This window comes from Nicotiana tabacum, chromosome 3 (genome assembly GCF_000715075.1).
Source record: "Nicotiana tabacum cultivar K326 chromosome 3, ASM71507v2, whole genome shotgun sequence".
In the NCBI taxonomy this organism is placed as follows: Eukaryota; Viridiplantae; Streptophyta; class Magnoliopsida; order Solanales; family Solanaceae; genus Nicotiana; species Nicotiana tabacum.
In genome coordinates this window covers 157,566,972-157,580,889 of record NC_134082.1, presented here as the reverse complement: position 1 = coordinate 157,580,889, position 13,918 = coordinate 157,566,972, and positions in this window count along the sequence as shown.

Genomic DNA, 13,918 nt, shown 5'->3' with positions numbered 1-13,918 from the left:
ACTGAGTCCATTCTAACCTGTTTTGCTTTGAATCACAAAGAAAGTTAAGGTGGTTGGTTTGTGGTAAGCCGGTACAAGACCCAGAAGCACACTTTGCGGGGATCAGGCCTGATAACAGAAGCACTCGAATCCTATTGGGACTTGTTGACTAAAGTTGATGATATTGAAGTTGGCAATGGTCTGGGCAATACTGATGCGAAGCTCAATGGCTAAGATGCCAGTTTTGATAAAGTGGGAGGATGCTCCGTTCCTTGGTTAGCAAGAGAGAAGTTTTTGGTGGTTTATTTTGTTGTTATTTCTGTTGTCCGGATTGTTAGGGTTGTAATTCGGATGTTGTCTTGTGTCAAACTTTCTTATCTTTCCATTTTGTCATAGCGGTTTGTTTAAGTTTTGTCCAGGTTGTTTTAGGATTTTATTCTGGTTTGTTTTTACCATTTCACCGGTAGTCTAATGCAAAATTCGGTCTTTTATTATTTCCAGTCATCTTTTTGTTTAGTCCTTTTATCATTTTTGTTCAGCGCCGATTCTCGTGACATGACATACGCACACAGTTTGGGCCTAATCTTAAAAGTTAATCATAAAATCTCGGAAAGATGATCAGAACGTTTAAAGGAAATAAGAACGGTTTGAGATTATTCGGAGCTCGAGTCATGTGGAACTAGGGAAAGTAAAACACAAAGAAAACCGTTAAAAGAAAGATTCGCCAAATTGGCATGAGGGTCGTTCATGATAATGAGAGTGAGAGTGTCTCCCAACGGTGATTTAGAATTGACAAATGAAAAAGCAAATGTAAATATAATTGTCAAGTCCAGCACCATCAGAAGAGGCTACAAATCTTTGTTTAATTGTGTTGTTTGCACTTGGCACGTTTTGAAGACTGGAATGACGAAGGCATTTTGTTCTGCTACCTAAACACTTTATCCTTCGTTACCCCTTTTGAGCCTTATTTATTTTTCTTTCGTACCCCTCTTTCAGAATCAGTAGCAAAGAGTAGAAATACAAACATAAAAAGATAAGAAAAGAAAAAGGAAAAAAAACACAAAAAGAAAAAGAAAAAAAAACAACACAAAGAGAAAAGAAAAACAAAAAACAACAAAAAAACAAAACAAAAAAAGAAGAAAAGAAATGAGAAAAATGATAACAGAAAACAAAAGAAAGTCAGAAGAAAACAGAGGAAGTGGGAACTACGTTCGACCTGATTCCTCAAAGAGGATACGTAGGCGCCTCACGGCTCGGTCATGGTGTAATAAAAATTAAAAAAATAAATAAATAATCCCCAAGCAAAAAATTGGGGAAGGGTTGCGCTTGTTGTAAACAAATATGGTTCTGAAGGTTGTAATTTTGAACCTCAAATTGATTTGTTTTTGAGCCTTTAATACCCGTTCTTTCTAGCATGTCCAAAAACCCACATTACGGTCCAAAGAAAGACCTTCTGATCAGTCTTCAAAAGATGCCAAGTCAGACAAATGAGAGTCTTACCGATGAACATAACACTTTGATCCACAGCAGAAAAGACTCTAATCCCTAGCAGAGAGAGAGTCATATCGGCAACACTCCAAATCCCCAACTGGAAAGCAACACAAATGAGAGAGTCTTATCGGTGAAAATCTTTACGGACACCATAAGGCGATGAAAGCTGAGAGAAAAACCAAAATGAGAGAGGCTTGATAGTGAAAACCCTTTGGGCACTACAAGTCGAATAAGATTAAGAATCAGATGGGGAATCTCCAAGTGAAGATCTTGAAAGACGATTGATGGTAGAGGATAGGCCACATGCGCATGTCATGACCATTAGAGTCGGTATCTGCGTTTGATAGGTTTTTATTTATAGTTTCTCTTGTTAAAGAGTCATCTTTTTCCTTTGTCTTTTATTCGGTTCCCTTTTTGTTTATCTTTCTCCTTTCATAGAAAAATTCCCCAGTAGAGTCTGTTTGGTCAGAACAAGTGAGAAATGACTTCAAAATCTGCCATCAGCTTTCCAATTATGCAAGATGAGATCTGACTAGTACATCCAAGGGGTATAGTCAGCAAGGAACAAGCGCGAGGCCAATGTCAAGAAAGATATCCCCAGCAAAAGGGAATTGACAAAAGGAATGACGAATGTCAAGAGGGATATCCTTGCCGAAATCAAAGGTTATAAAACCTCAAGGCCAAGGCCCGGGGACAAATCAAGAAGAGTAATGGGCATGATTTGGGAAATTCATACGAGACTAAAAGGTCGGGAAAATGACAGTTTCCGAACTATGCCACAAAAGAAAAGGGATATCCCCAGCAGAAAGGGATCATTCCCAGCAAATAATATCGTCCCCAGCAAGTTTTTGGAACGCAGAGCAGGGAAGGAGAAAGGGAAAAGCCATCCCCAATAGGAGTATCCCAACCAACCACCACAGTCGAATCTTAAAAAGAAATGGCATTGATGGCGGAAAGGCATGCCATAAGGAAGATTGTCAAACTGGGGCAGAAAATTTTCCTTTTATTTAGAAAATTTTCTGGAAGTCAAATACCCATTCGGGGAAGAATAAAGATAGCACCAGTCTCAAGGGAAGTGGTCTTTGAACCAGTTTTACCCCCAGCGTAACAAGTTTTAATAAAGGAAGTTGTTCCCCAGAGGACAAAACAAAAGGATGAAACTTGTGCTCGGAAAAAGCAAAAGGCCAGTATCATTCCCAGCAGCCTTCAGAAGAGTGAAGAACTATTTTTGAAAGAATCAAAATCTCCCAGTAGTGTTATCCTCAACAGCGTTATCCCCGGCTGATAACATTTTATCCCCAGCGATGTTGAGAGAGAAAAGTTTTAAAGGAAGTAGAGAAAAGGGGAAGAAAGGAGACTCCCCAAAGATATCATTCCCCAACAGGTAAGTAAATAATTCCCCAACAGTGTTATCCCCAGCAGTCTCGGGGAAAGACAACACGAGCTTTTGAAGGAGATAACCATCCCCCAGCAAGGCCACAAATCGGCCACCATAAAATAAAAAAATAAAAAAAAACTGATAAAATTTTCTTTGCTTGAGAGTTGAAACAGGAACAAAGCAGCGCAAGAGAAAAAGAAAAGAAAAGAAGGAATTACGAAGGTAAGTTTCTCAAACCTTTGATCTTTACATTTTCCTCCTAGGATAAAAGTCCTAGTCTGATGAAATTTTCTCCTGAGATATCAAATCTTAGTCCAATGAATCTTTCTCCAAAGCTCAAAAGAAGCTTGATTTATTTTTAAAATATTAGAGTTGAAGTCAGGAGCCCGCCTGGAGAATGGAGGTGTTAAAATTTAAGAAATTGTTGAAGTCAGGAGCCCGCCTGAAGAGAGGAAAGGCGTTTTGTTTTTTGAAATATCGCTAGCCTGAAGAAAGGAATGACATTTTATTTTCAAAGTTGTTGTTGAAGTCAGGAGCCCGCCTGAAGAGAGGAAGACGTTTTATTTTTCAAAGTTGTTTGTTGAAGTCAGGAGCCCGCCTGAAGAGAGGAAAGACGTTTTATTTTTAAAAAGTTGTTGAAATCTCGTCAGCCTAAAGAAAGGAATGACATTTTATTTTCAAAGTTATTGTTGAAGTCAGGAGCCCGCCTGAAGAGAGGAATGGTGATACATTTCTGTCTTTTAATTTCATGTTCTAGGTCGCCCACCAGTATAATGTGGGCATACATTTCTCTTTTCATTTTCATGTTCTAGGTCGCCCACCAGTATAATGCGGGAATACATTTCTGTCTTTTCATTTCATGTTCTAGGTCGCCCACCAGTATAATGCGGGAATACATTTCTGTCTTTTCATTTCATGTTCTAGGTCACCCACCAGTGTAATACGTGAATACATTTCTATCTTTTCATTTCATGTCCTAGGCGCCCACCAGTATAATGCGGGAATACATTTCTATTTTTCATTTCATGTCCTAGGTCGCCCACCAGTATAATGCGGGTATACATTTCTATTTTTCATTTCATGTCTTAGGCGCCCACCAGTATAATGCGGGAATATATTTTTGTTTTTCATTTCATGTCCTCGGTCGCCCACCAGTATAATGCGGGCATACCTTTCTGTTTTTCATTTCATGTCCTCGGTCTCCCACCAGTATAATGCGGGCACACATTTCATATTTTGCACTCAGGCGCCCACTTGTATAACGAGAGGAATACTTTTCAGTCTTATACTGCAGATCTTGAAATCAGTAACCCCACCGGAAGGCAGAAGGTTACAACAGGAATCCACAGCAGGAAACAATAAAAATCCCCGGCACCAGAAAGCAGAAGGTTGCAACAAGAGGTCCTAGCACAAATTCAAGCGCATGATTCAAAAGGAAGAAAAGACGCGTCTTGAAAGAAGTGGCTTGTGAACGTTAAATTATGCCCAGCATAACAAATCTGATGAAGAAAGTCGTATCCTTAGAGGAACCGCCGAAAAGCTTAATGAAGGAAGCCATATCCCCAGTGGACCGAACAAAATGATGAAAACTGGTATTCAGAAAGGCAAAAGGCCAGTGTCATCCCCAAATTCACGGAAGAAAAGCACCAGAGGAAGCACAAGCCGACAAGAAAGCAAGGCAACAAGAACAAGTTGAAGATAGATGAGATCTTATGATCCATAGTCTAGCCTAGCTTCTTGTTTTCTTTTAAGCACGGTGTAACAAGGAGATCAGTAAGCAGTGATAATAGCATGCAACAGCAGCAACATTGCAGTCCCACGGTAGTCCCAGCTACCAAAACTTCCCGAACTACATTAACTTGATTCCCCTTTAGCCAGGGATATGTAGGAAACCTTTGAAGCAAAGGTTCGCTTAAATCTTTTTTAAAAAAAAATGCTTCACACGGAGTACTCGGATGGGCAAAAATCGCTCACTTTATCTTTGCACGAAAACCCTTCATGTCTTCGGGCAAAGAAGGGCAGCTGTAAGCACGTGATTTTTGCCCTATGAAAGAATTACTCCCAAAAATTCAAAATAAAATAATTTTCATTGGTGTGCAATTTTGAGAATTTTTGTGACATTTTTGTATAATTATTTGTATTTTTGTCTGTGCATGTTTATTTGTTTAAATTAATAAAAATATAAAATATGTTGCATTTTCATTTAGTATTTAAGTTTGTTTTACAAAAAAAAATGAGAAAATCATAAAAAAATAATGTATGTTGCATTTTAGCATTTAACGTCTAAATTGTGCGATTTTATCGTTAATTGCTATTTAAATGTGCGATAATAGTTATTGAGAATTATTTAGTATTTTGATAAGTTAATTTAGTTTATAACTTAATTTAGAATTTTAGTTTTATTAATTAGAAAATAAAAGAAAATAGAGAAAAAATAAAAAAATCGAAATTGGGCTCTTCTTCAAATTCAAGCCACAGGCCCAAAAAAATATCCAACCATCCCTACGACCCGGTCCATTCCAAACCGGGTCGACCCAGTCCATTAACCCAAATACCCAACACCCCTATCTTCCTACCTTACACTTCACAAAAAAAAAAAAAAAAAAAACCTAAACCTAACACTAACCATTCGCCCCCTCCTTCCCTCTTCTTCTTCTCCAAAACCAAACCACCCCAAGCTCCCCTCCCATGTCTGCTGCCCTTCTCCCTCACACGACCTCCCCCTCCCCATCGACAACACACACACATACACAACACAAATACACAACAAAACACACACACACGCAGCAGCCCGTCCATGGCTGCTTCTTCTTCTCCTTCCAGCTTCACCATAACCATGGTGTTGCATTGATCCGTCTTCTGCTTCTTCTTCTTCATTGTCCTCACGACTCCCAAACCACCCCCCTCTCCGTCGAATGAGCTCCAAACGATCCCAGCTGTTTCTTCCTCTTCGTTTCAGCTGCGCCGAGCTCGAGCTCAAGCTGCCATGGCTGTCCCCTCGCTACTGCGTCTTCTTCCTCACCTTCAGTCAAGCTCCAAGCTTCTGCTTCAGCTGCTACTGCTGCGTGGCTGCATCTTCTGCTTTACCTCCAGTTGCTTCAACTGCTTGTGCTTCACCTCGACGATGGCAGCAACGAGACTCCTGCTACGTCCAAACAGACTACTGCGTCTCCGTCTTCTTCAGCTCGTGTTGTTGCTGTGTCTTCTTCAGCTTCGTGCTGCTGCTGTTTCTTCTCCTCCATTGTTGCTGTTGTCCGCTACTTCTTTCTTCAAGTTCTTCGTTTGTCCGTTCGTGATCATCTTCGGCGTCAAATGGTTTTGGTGCGATATTTGTTTCCGGGCAGATTTGTTTTCGTTTGAGTTCATCATCGTTCTGATCCGGTTAGTTGGTTTAAGTTTCGTTCCCGTCCGTAATTTGTTTGATATTTTTCAGTTTTGAAATCAAATATGTTTGATATTAATTTCATGTTCATCGTTTTTTTTTATTTTTCAGTTTGTTTTCATTTATTTTTCTTGTTTATTTTTAGGTAGAAATTGATTAGCTTAATTTTAATGTTGCTAATTTTTTAGTTTGTTTTATTAATTTAAAAGAATTTAAATTTAATATAGAAGAGTGTTAGTTTAAATCGCTTGAATCCGTTGTTTGTTGTTTAAAATAGTTTAATTCGTGTTCATTTTGTTTAAAGATCATTTTTAATTCAGTGATTTAATGTGAAGTTATGTTTTGGTTTTTAATTTTTTTTAATTCAATGTATCTTTGTTATAATTTTGTTTGAATTAAAAGATCAATTGATTATTTGAAGTTTAGTGATTTGAATATGTTTATTTGTTTTGTTTAAGCCTAATTCGAATTTGAATAAAACTTGCTTGTTATTGTTGTTGAATCTTTTCATTTATGTCCATACTTTGTTTGATTGTTCTTGAATCCGAAATTAGTATAAGTTTGATCTTCTTGTTGGTTGATTATCATTTTTGATTATTTCTTCAGTTTGTTTCATGATCTTGTTTAGTTTTAATATAGAAATTGTTGGTTGTAATGTTGTTAGATTTAATTTTAAGTTCAAATGATTATTGAATTTAGAAATCTGAATATACTTGTTTGTTGTTGTTGTTGTTGTTGTTGAATCTGAAAGTAGGTTTGTTTGTTGTTAAAAAATATTGTTCAATTAAAATAATTTTAGTTGTTTCTTTGTTGTTCATAATTTAGTTTGAATTTGTTGTTGAAAATTATTTAGAAATTGGTTGTATTTGTTGTATTTTGGTTGGAATTGATTAGGTGAATTGGTTATAGCTGATGGGGGTAGATTGGTCAATTGCAATATTTTTAGGGGTAAAATGGTAATTTCAATAAAAACAAAGGGGTATTTTTGGAATTAAAATTCTGAACAATTATTTATTTTGAGTGCTCTGTCCATTAAAATTAAATAATTTGTTAATATTAAAATAATGTAGGCATGGGGGACAAGACATAATGGCGGTAAATAATGTACTTGTTTAATCAAAAGTGGGGAATAAGACATAGTGGGATTGCGGGGCTCAAGAAAAGTTTGTTTAAATAAATAATAATTGTATTTTTTAACTAGTAGTGAGTTTGGTAGGAGAAAGTGGTTGTTTTATTAATTGATTAAAAGGTTTGGGATGGGATATAAATGAAGGGACTTGATCAGATTTTTGGAAGGGAGAGAATACAGAAGAGAAAAATTTTGAAGAGAGGAGACAGAAAAAAAAAGATAGAGAAGAAGGGAAGAGAGAGAAAAAAAGAGAATTGGATATTAAAGAGAGAGAAAATTTCGAAAATACTAAGACTCCGAAAATAAAAAGAAAAACATTCTGGAAATTCAAAAGAAGAATAGTATACACCTGATATACAATCCAAATATTCTGATATACGGATTCAGAGATTAAGGGTTAAACACTAACTAGTCTTTCAAAATCTGAAAAGATTCCCTTTGCTTCTGTTCGTTGATTGTTGTTGGTGTTTCTGGATTTTTGTCTTGATTTTAAAATCTGTCACTAAGTTTCTCGTTGCTGGTTGTTACTGGTTGCTGGGGTTGCTGTTGTTGTATGCTACTGAATTTCTGTTGATCTCCCTTTCTTTTGCTTCCAATATTAGGTACACAACTGACACGTTGATTATTGTAAACTGAAACATGTAGCATGAATACGAAAATGAAGAGTTGAAGTTCCAGATTTATTTTAATTATATTCTGAATTTTATTTGTATATATAAATTATTTAGCTTAATCTAATCAGAATCATATAGTTGTTTAATATATATAGTGAAACATCTGACGATAGCTTAACGGACGAACTATCTATATATTGCCTAAAAATAAATAAATGATGTAGTAACTTCGTCTAGTTAATTTGTTATTGTTGGATGATTACCATGTCTCAAAAAGCACGTTAGTTCATCAAGCGAATAGACCATTTTGGAACTTGTAGGAATGTTATTTAGTTAAATATCATTGGTTAATTTCAGCATGTAAATGGTTTAGAATTAAAATTAGATTGCTAAGTTTTTTTTTAATTTTATAAACTGTAAACATGCCTAGTATAATGTAACTAGGTAGTAACATGTGAATAAGATGGCCCAGATCTAGTTTTATGCCATACATGTTGGGTCTGGGCCCGCATTGGCAACGGACTATCCTGTTTGCATCATTTTTAGATTTTATGAATCATATTCGAAACCCAACTATAATAACTCAAGCATGTAAATAAATTAAGACATTTTCTCTTTCATTTTGTAGAGACAAATTTAATAGAGAAAAATGTAGGTATTTTAGGATTGTCCTTTAAAAATAAATGAGATGAGCCTCGCCCAATAAAATGCACCAATTGTGGGGCCCTCAATAAACGTTTAATTGAATATTTAGAATTCGGGATGGACTGTTTAGTGAATTTCACTGTCTTCCCCAAAGATAATAACGCGTTAGACTCTTTAGGCGCATTTTAATAATCTTACCTTCTTAAACTCGGGTGTGCATTTCATGCGACTCAAATCCAAATCCCAAAACATTGAATAAAATATGTTCCGGATTGCGGGTGCATTTCATGTGACGCAATCCAAAGACATGTTTTTTAAACGATGTTCACATTCCTTTAAAAATTTAATAAAAGCGGTAAAGAGTTAAAATTTGCACATGAGCTCATAATTGTATAAAATCAGATAAACAAGCCTAATATGACAGTTGAGCGACCGTGCTAGAACCACGGAACTCGGGAATGCCTAACACCTTCTCCCGGGTTAACAGAATTCCTTATCCGGATTTCTGGTTCGCGGACTGTAATACAGAGTCATTCTTTTCCTCGATTCGGGATTAAATTGGTGACTTGGGACACCCTAAATCTCCCAAGTGGCGACTCTGAAATAAATAAACCAATACCGTTTCGATTGTCCTTTAATTGAAAAAACTCTTTCGCCCCTAGCGGGGGCGGAAAAAGGAGGTGTGACAAGGACTACTAATCACCCACGACTTATGTGGCTCACTAGTGCCATAAAGGTATTCGGTGGTCTTATTGGCGCATATTTTAGTGGGGTCTTCATGAAAATGCACTCTACCCCTAACTTTCCAACACCATTGTGCTTGTTTGCTTCATAAAACTTTAGCTCTTTAACAAAATATTCTTTAGGTCTTATTGGCGCATACCATGATACTCAGCTACGATAGGTATGAGCTAGACTTTTGTGTAACTATTTTCTATTAAAAAGCTTAACACTAGTGTTATTTGTAAATGAATTTTGTGAATACGCAATTATCTTAGCTGTAGTGGCAGTGATTCTTTTGTCTTGCCATGGTAGCATTGAATTGTTTCAGGCTGTTTCAGATTTATGAATTGGCTAAGCAGTAGTTTTTGTCTTTTGAAAATGGAAGAAATCCTTCATTTCGTTGCTTGTTGCCCAAGATTAGTTTTGGAATAATTGAGAATGTTTATACTGATTGTTGTTCTGGTCCTTCATTTCACTTAGACCACACTAACTCTTCGACTAAACTAAAAGAAATAGAAAAGCCTAACAAAAGTCCAAGATTATAATTGTAAACAAAATTTTATATTGTTTTCAAACCAAAAACAAGTTAAACTTATATATTGATGTTCAATTTTCAATACAATGAACCAAACACTTGTATAGGGTAAAATCGGTTCGTATTAAATACTTGAATAATAGAGCGACACATGAAACCGGAAACAGACGGAAAACGAGGTAAGTGGAAACCAAGATCGGGAACAACAACTTCAGTTGACACCGGGTAGAACCCGAAGGGAATATTGCTAACGAAGACAGACGAATGTTTGCCACCTAATGGCATTCAATGAAGAATATTCTTCAGTATTAAATACACAATCCGTTACAGAGAATTTTGGCATTCATAGACTGTTGCTACACATTCATCAATGACCCTCATAATTATCATTTAAGAGGGTTGATCTTAGGACCTTGTTCCCTAGGTGCAACGATAAATAATGACTTCAACAACCATTGCGAGGGACGAATTTTCGGACAAACTTATACTACACATTATTCTAAGCTCAATAATACTTTTTTTCCTTTCTATTGATATTTTTATTAATGCCATCGGAAGTTTTGCTCCCGGAACCAAGTTATTTGTTGTCTTATCTCGATTTCAACGTTAAGTCTTGCATTTTATTTAATTTATTTATTATTTTATGATCAAATCAATTCGCTTGTCTATAAATCACGTTACAAATTCAACTGTACCGTTTTACGGTTAAACAGGTTGGCGCTCACCATGAGACTTAGATAGTTGTATAATTGAGTTGATCCTTGCATCTATTACTAATCTGTTTAATTCTTTGTTTCTTAGCGAAAAATCGTAAAAAATGGCAGATAACGATGTCAACATCGCACACAACATTGAGGCCCAAGGAAATCTGCCTCAACACGAAGATTCGATCAGTGATACCAACAATAAGGAGGATGTAGCCACGCCAGTCCATGGCGGGCAATATCTCCACGACACATTTGGGAGGCAACTCCTGGTGATGCTGAAGACAAGCACATTGCGGAAACGGTGAGAATCCCGAGGAAACAACAAAAGGCTATTATGAGCCATCTCTCATCAGGCCATGAAAGAGTTGAGACAAGCATTGTCAAGTGTTTCCAACAACGCGAATGGAAGAGGTCCAGTTCCTCCCAATGCTCTCGCAAACCAAACACACACAAACGGTTGATAACAACACCCCGAGGGGTGAGGTCGGCTTCGATGGGGCCATGGGAAACGACAACGGATCTGGTAAAAATAATGGGAATGATCCCTTTAAAACCGAACTTATGCGGTTTATGAGGGAAATAAACGCTCGAATGGACCAAATCTCGGGCACACTGCCAGTGCTGAAAGGGCCTGACTCAAAGAAATACACATAGTTATAGTTCAAATCGAGCGTTGCACTAGAGTTAATCCCAAAGCGGTTCAAAATGCCAGACGTGCCAAAATATGATGAGGCTTCAAATCCTCAGGAGCACATTACCACCTACACAATAGCGGTGAAAGGAAACGACTTAGCTCCGTACGAGATTGAGTCAGTCTTGCTAAAGAATTTTGGGGAGACCCTCACGAAGGGGGGCCTGACATGGTATTCACTTCTACTCGAGCACTCAATAGATTCCTTTGAGATGCTCACAGATTCTTTTATCAAGGCCCATGTCGGGGCCAAGAAGGTGTAGGCCCAAAATACCGATATATTCATAATTGCGCAAGGGAAATCCGAATTGCTGTGAGAGTTCGTGACCAGATTTCAGAAGGAAAGGATGCTGCTACTAGCCGTGCCAGATGAATGGGTGGCTAAGGCATTTACTAAGGGGCTGAACTCGAGGAGCTCAGACGCTTCCCGGAAACTGAAAGAAAGTCTGCCCGAGTTCTAGAAAATAACAGTGGCAGATGTCCACAACCGCTATGAATCAAAGATAAGAATAGAGGATGACCAGCTCAGTTTTTCGGCATCAAATAAGGGTCAGGATCAAGAGAAGAATAAGGAAAAGCTGAAGGATGATTTCGACACAGATCGACGATCTTATCAATGTTGGTTTTTGCCCTGCGAAAGGGTCGAAGGACGCGATAGAGGTTTCTGGTAGATGGATAGGTTCGCTACCGATGGGAGAGTTGATCATGGCCGGAATAACATATCGTTGCAGGACAAAGAGATATCAGGCTCTCGAGATTCCACCTATCCCAGATTGTCCGAGTATAATTTAAATGTCAGCATGGTGGAACTGGTATCGACAATGAGGAATATTAAGGAAGCACTATTCTTGAGGCCGATGAGATCCGATCCCAGTCATAGGGATCCCAATCTATGGTGTGAGTATCATGGGATTAACGGCCACCAGACTGGGGACTGCCGACATCTACGCGAGGAGGTAGCGATAATGCTGAAAAACAGCCATCTTAGAGAGTTTTTAAGCGGCTGGACTAAAAATAACTACGGTTGCAACTGGGATAATATGGAGCCCTCGAAGATAGAAGAAGATACTGCTTGTCTCACGATCAACATGATTTTTAGAGGGAACGAGATTAATGGTGTAACCTTTTCAGAAGCAAAAAAAACAAAAGTATCGGTGACCCATAGCAAAAGACGTCGGAAAATCGCCGAGGACGATATCACCTTCACGAAAGAGGACACTGATGGAATCCTACTACCACACAATGATGCCCTGGTAATTTCCCTTAATGTTTTAGATTTTAAAATTAAATGTATTTTAGTGGACCTAGGGAGTTCAACCAATATTATCCAATTGGAGAGTGCTAGAACATGCCAAGCTAACCGAAAGCATCATTGCAGTCACAAAGCTCCTCGTCAGGTTCAACTTAGCAAGTATGACAACCCGAGGGAAAATCTCGTTGCCCACAAACGCCGAAGGGGTCATGAAGACGACCCTGTTTGAAGTAGTAGACGGCGACATGGGCTACAACATTATTTTGGAAGACTATGGATACACGAGATGAAGGTTATGCCATCAACATACCACCAACATCTGAAATTCCCAACTCTAGAGGGAATTAAACAAATAGGAGGAGATTAACCGGCTGTAAGGGAGATGACGATCTCGGTTTCCAGTAGTAAAGGAAAAGAACATGAGGCATAGCAATTATAGGAACCAACGCTTGCTCTCGAGACAAACAAAGTCAACAAAGGGGAGGAGTCGTCGGAATCATATTAGGTACCAAGATATTTCCAGGCACCAGAAGAAACAGGCGCAACCAAATCCACATCGGAAGAATCGAACAAGTACCATTGTTCGAGAAGTTCTTAGAGTGGAAGTTCCACTTGGGGACAGGATTAAACCCCGAGCTCAGGTCAAGATTTATAGAATTTTTTAATTATTTAATTTTGATTGTTTTTCATGGTCGTATGCAGACATGACATGTATTCCGCTATAGGTGGTCGTGCACAAATTAAGCCTGGATCCCAATATCCCTCCTGTAAGGAAAAAGAAATGCCCTATTGTCAAGGTCAGAAACAGGTTTGTCAAAGAAGGGGTAACTCAATTGCTTGATACCGGTTCAATCTGGGAGGTAAAATATCTCGACTGGCTAGCTAACATAGTTGTAGTTCCAAAAAAGTATAATAAATTTCGTATGTGCATAGATTATAAGGATCTGAATAAGGCGTGCCCAAAAGACTCGTTCCCATTGCCAAACATTGATCAAATGATTGATGCCACAGCCGTCCACGAGTTAATGAGTTTCCTCGATGCCTATTCTGGGTACAACCAAATCAGAATGAACCCGGAGGATCAGGAAAAGACTTCGTTCATAACGAACTTTGGCACATATTGCTACAATGTGATGCCTTTCGGGCTTAAGAACACTGGAGCCACTTACTAGAGGCTTGTGAACAAATGTTCGAAAAACAAATAAGGAAAACAATGGAAGTTTACATAGATGATATGTTGGTTAAGACTTTGAATGTAGGTGATCATATGAAGCACCTCCAAGAAACCTTTGACATCCTAAGGTAGCATAACATGAAGCCTAACCCCGAAAAGTGCGCATTCGGTAAGTTCTTGTGTTTCCTAGTGTCACATAGGGGGATTGAAGTCAATCT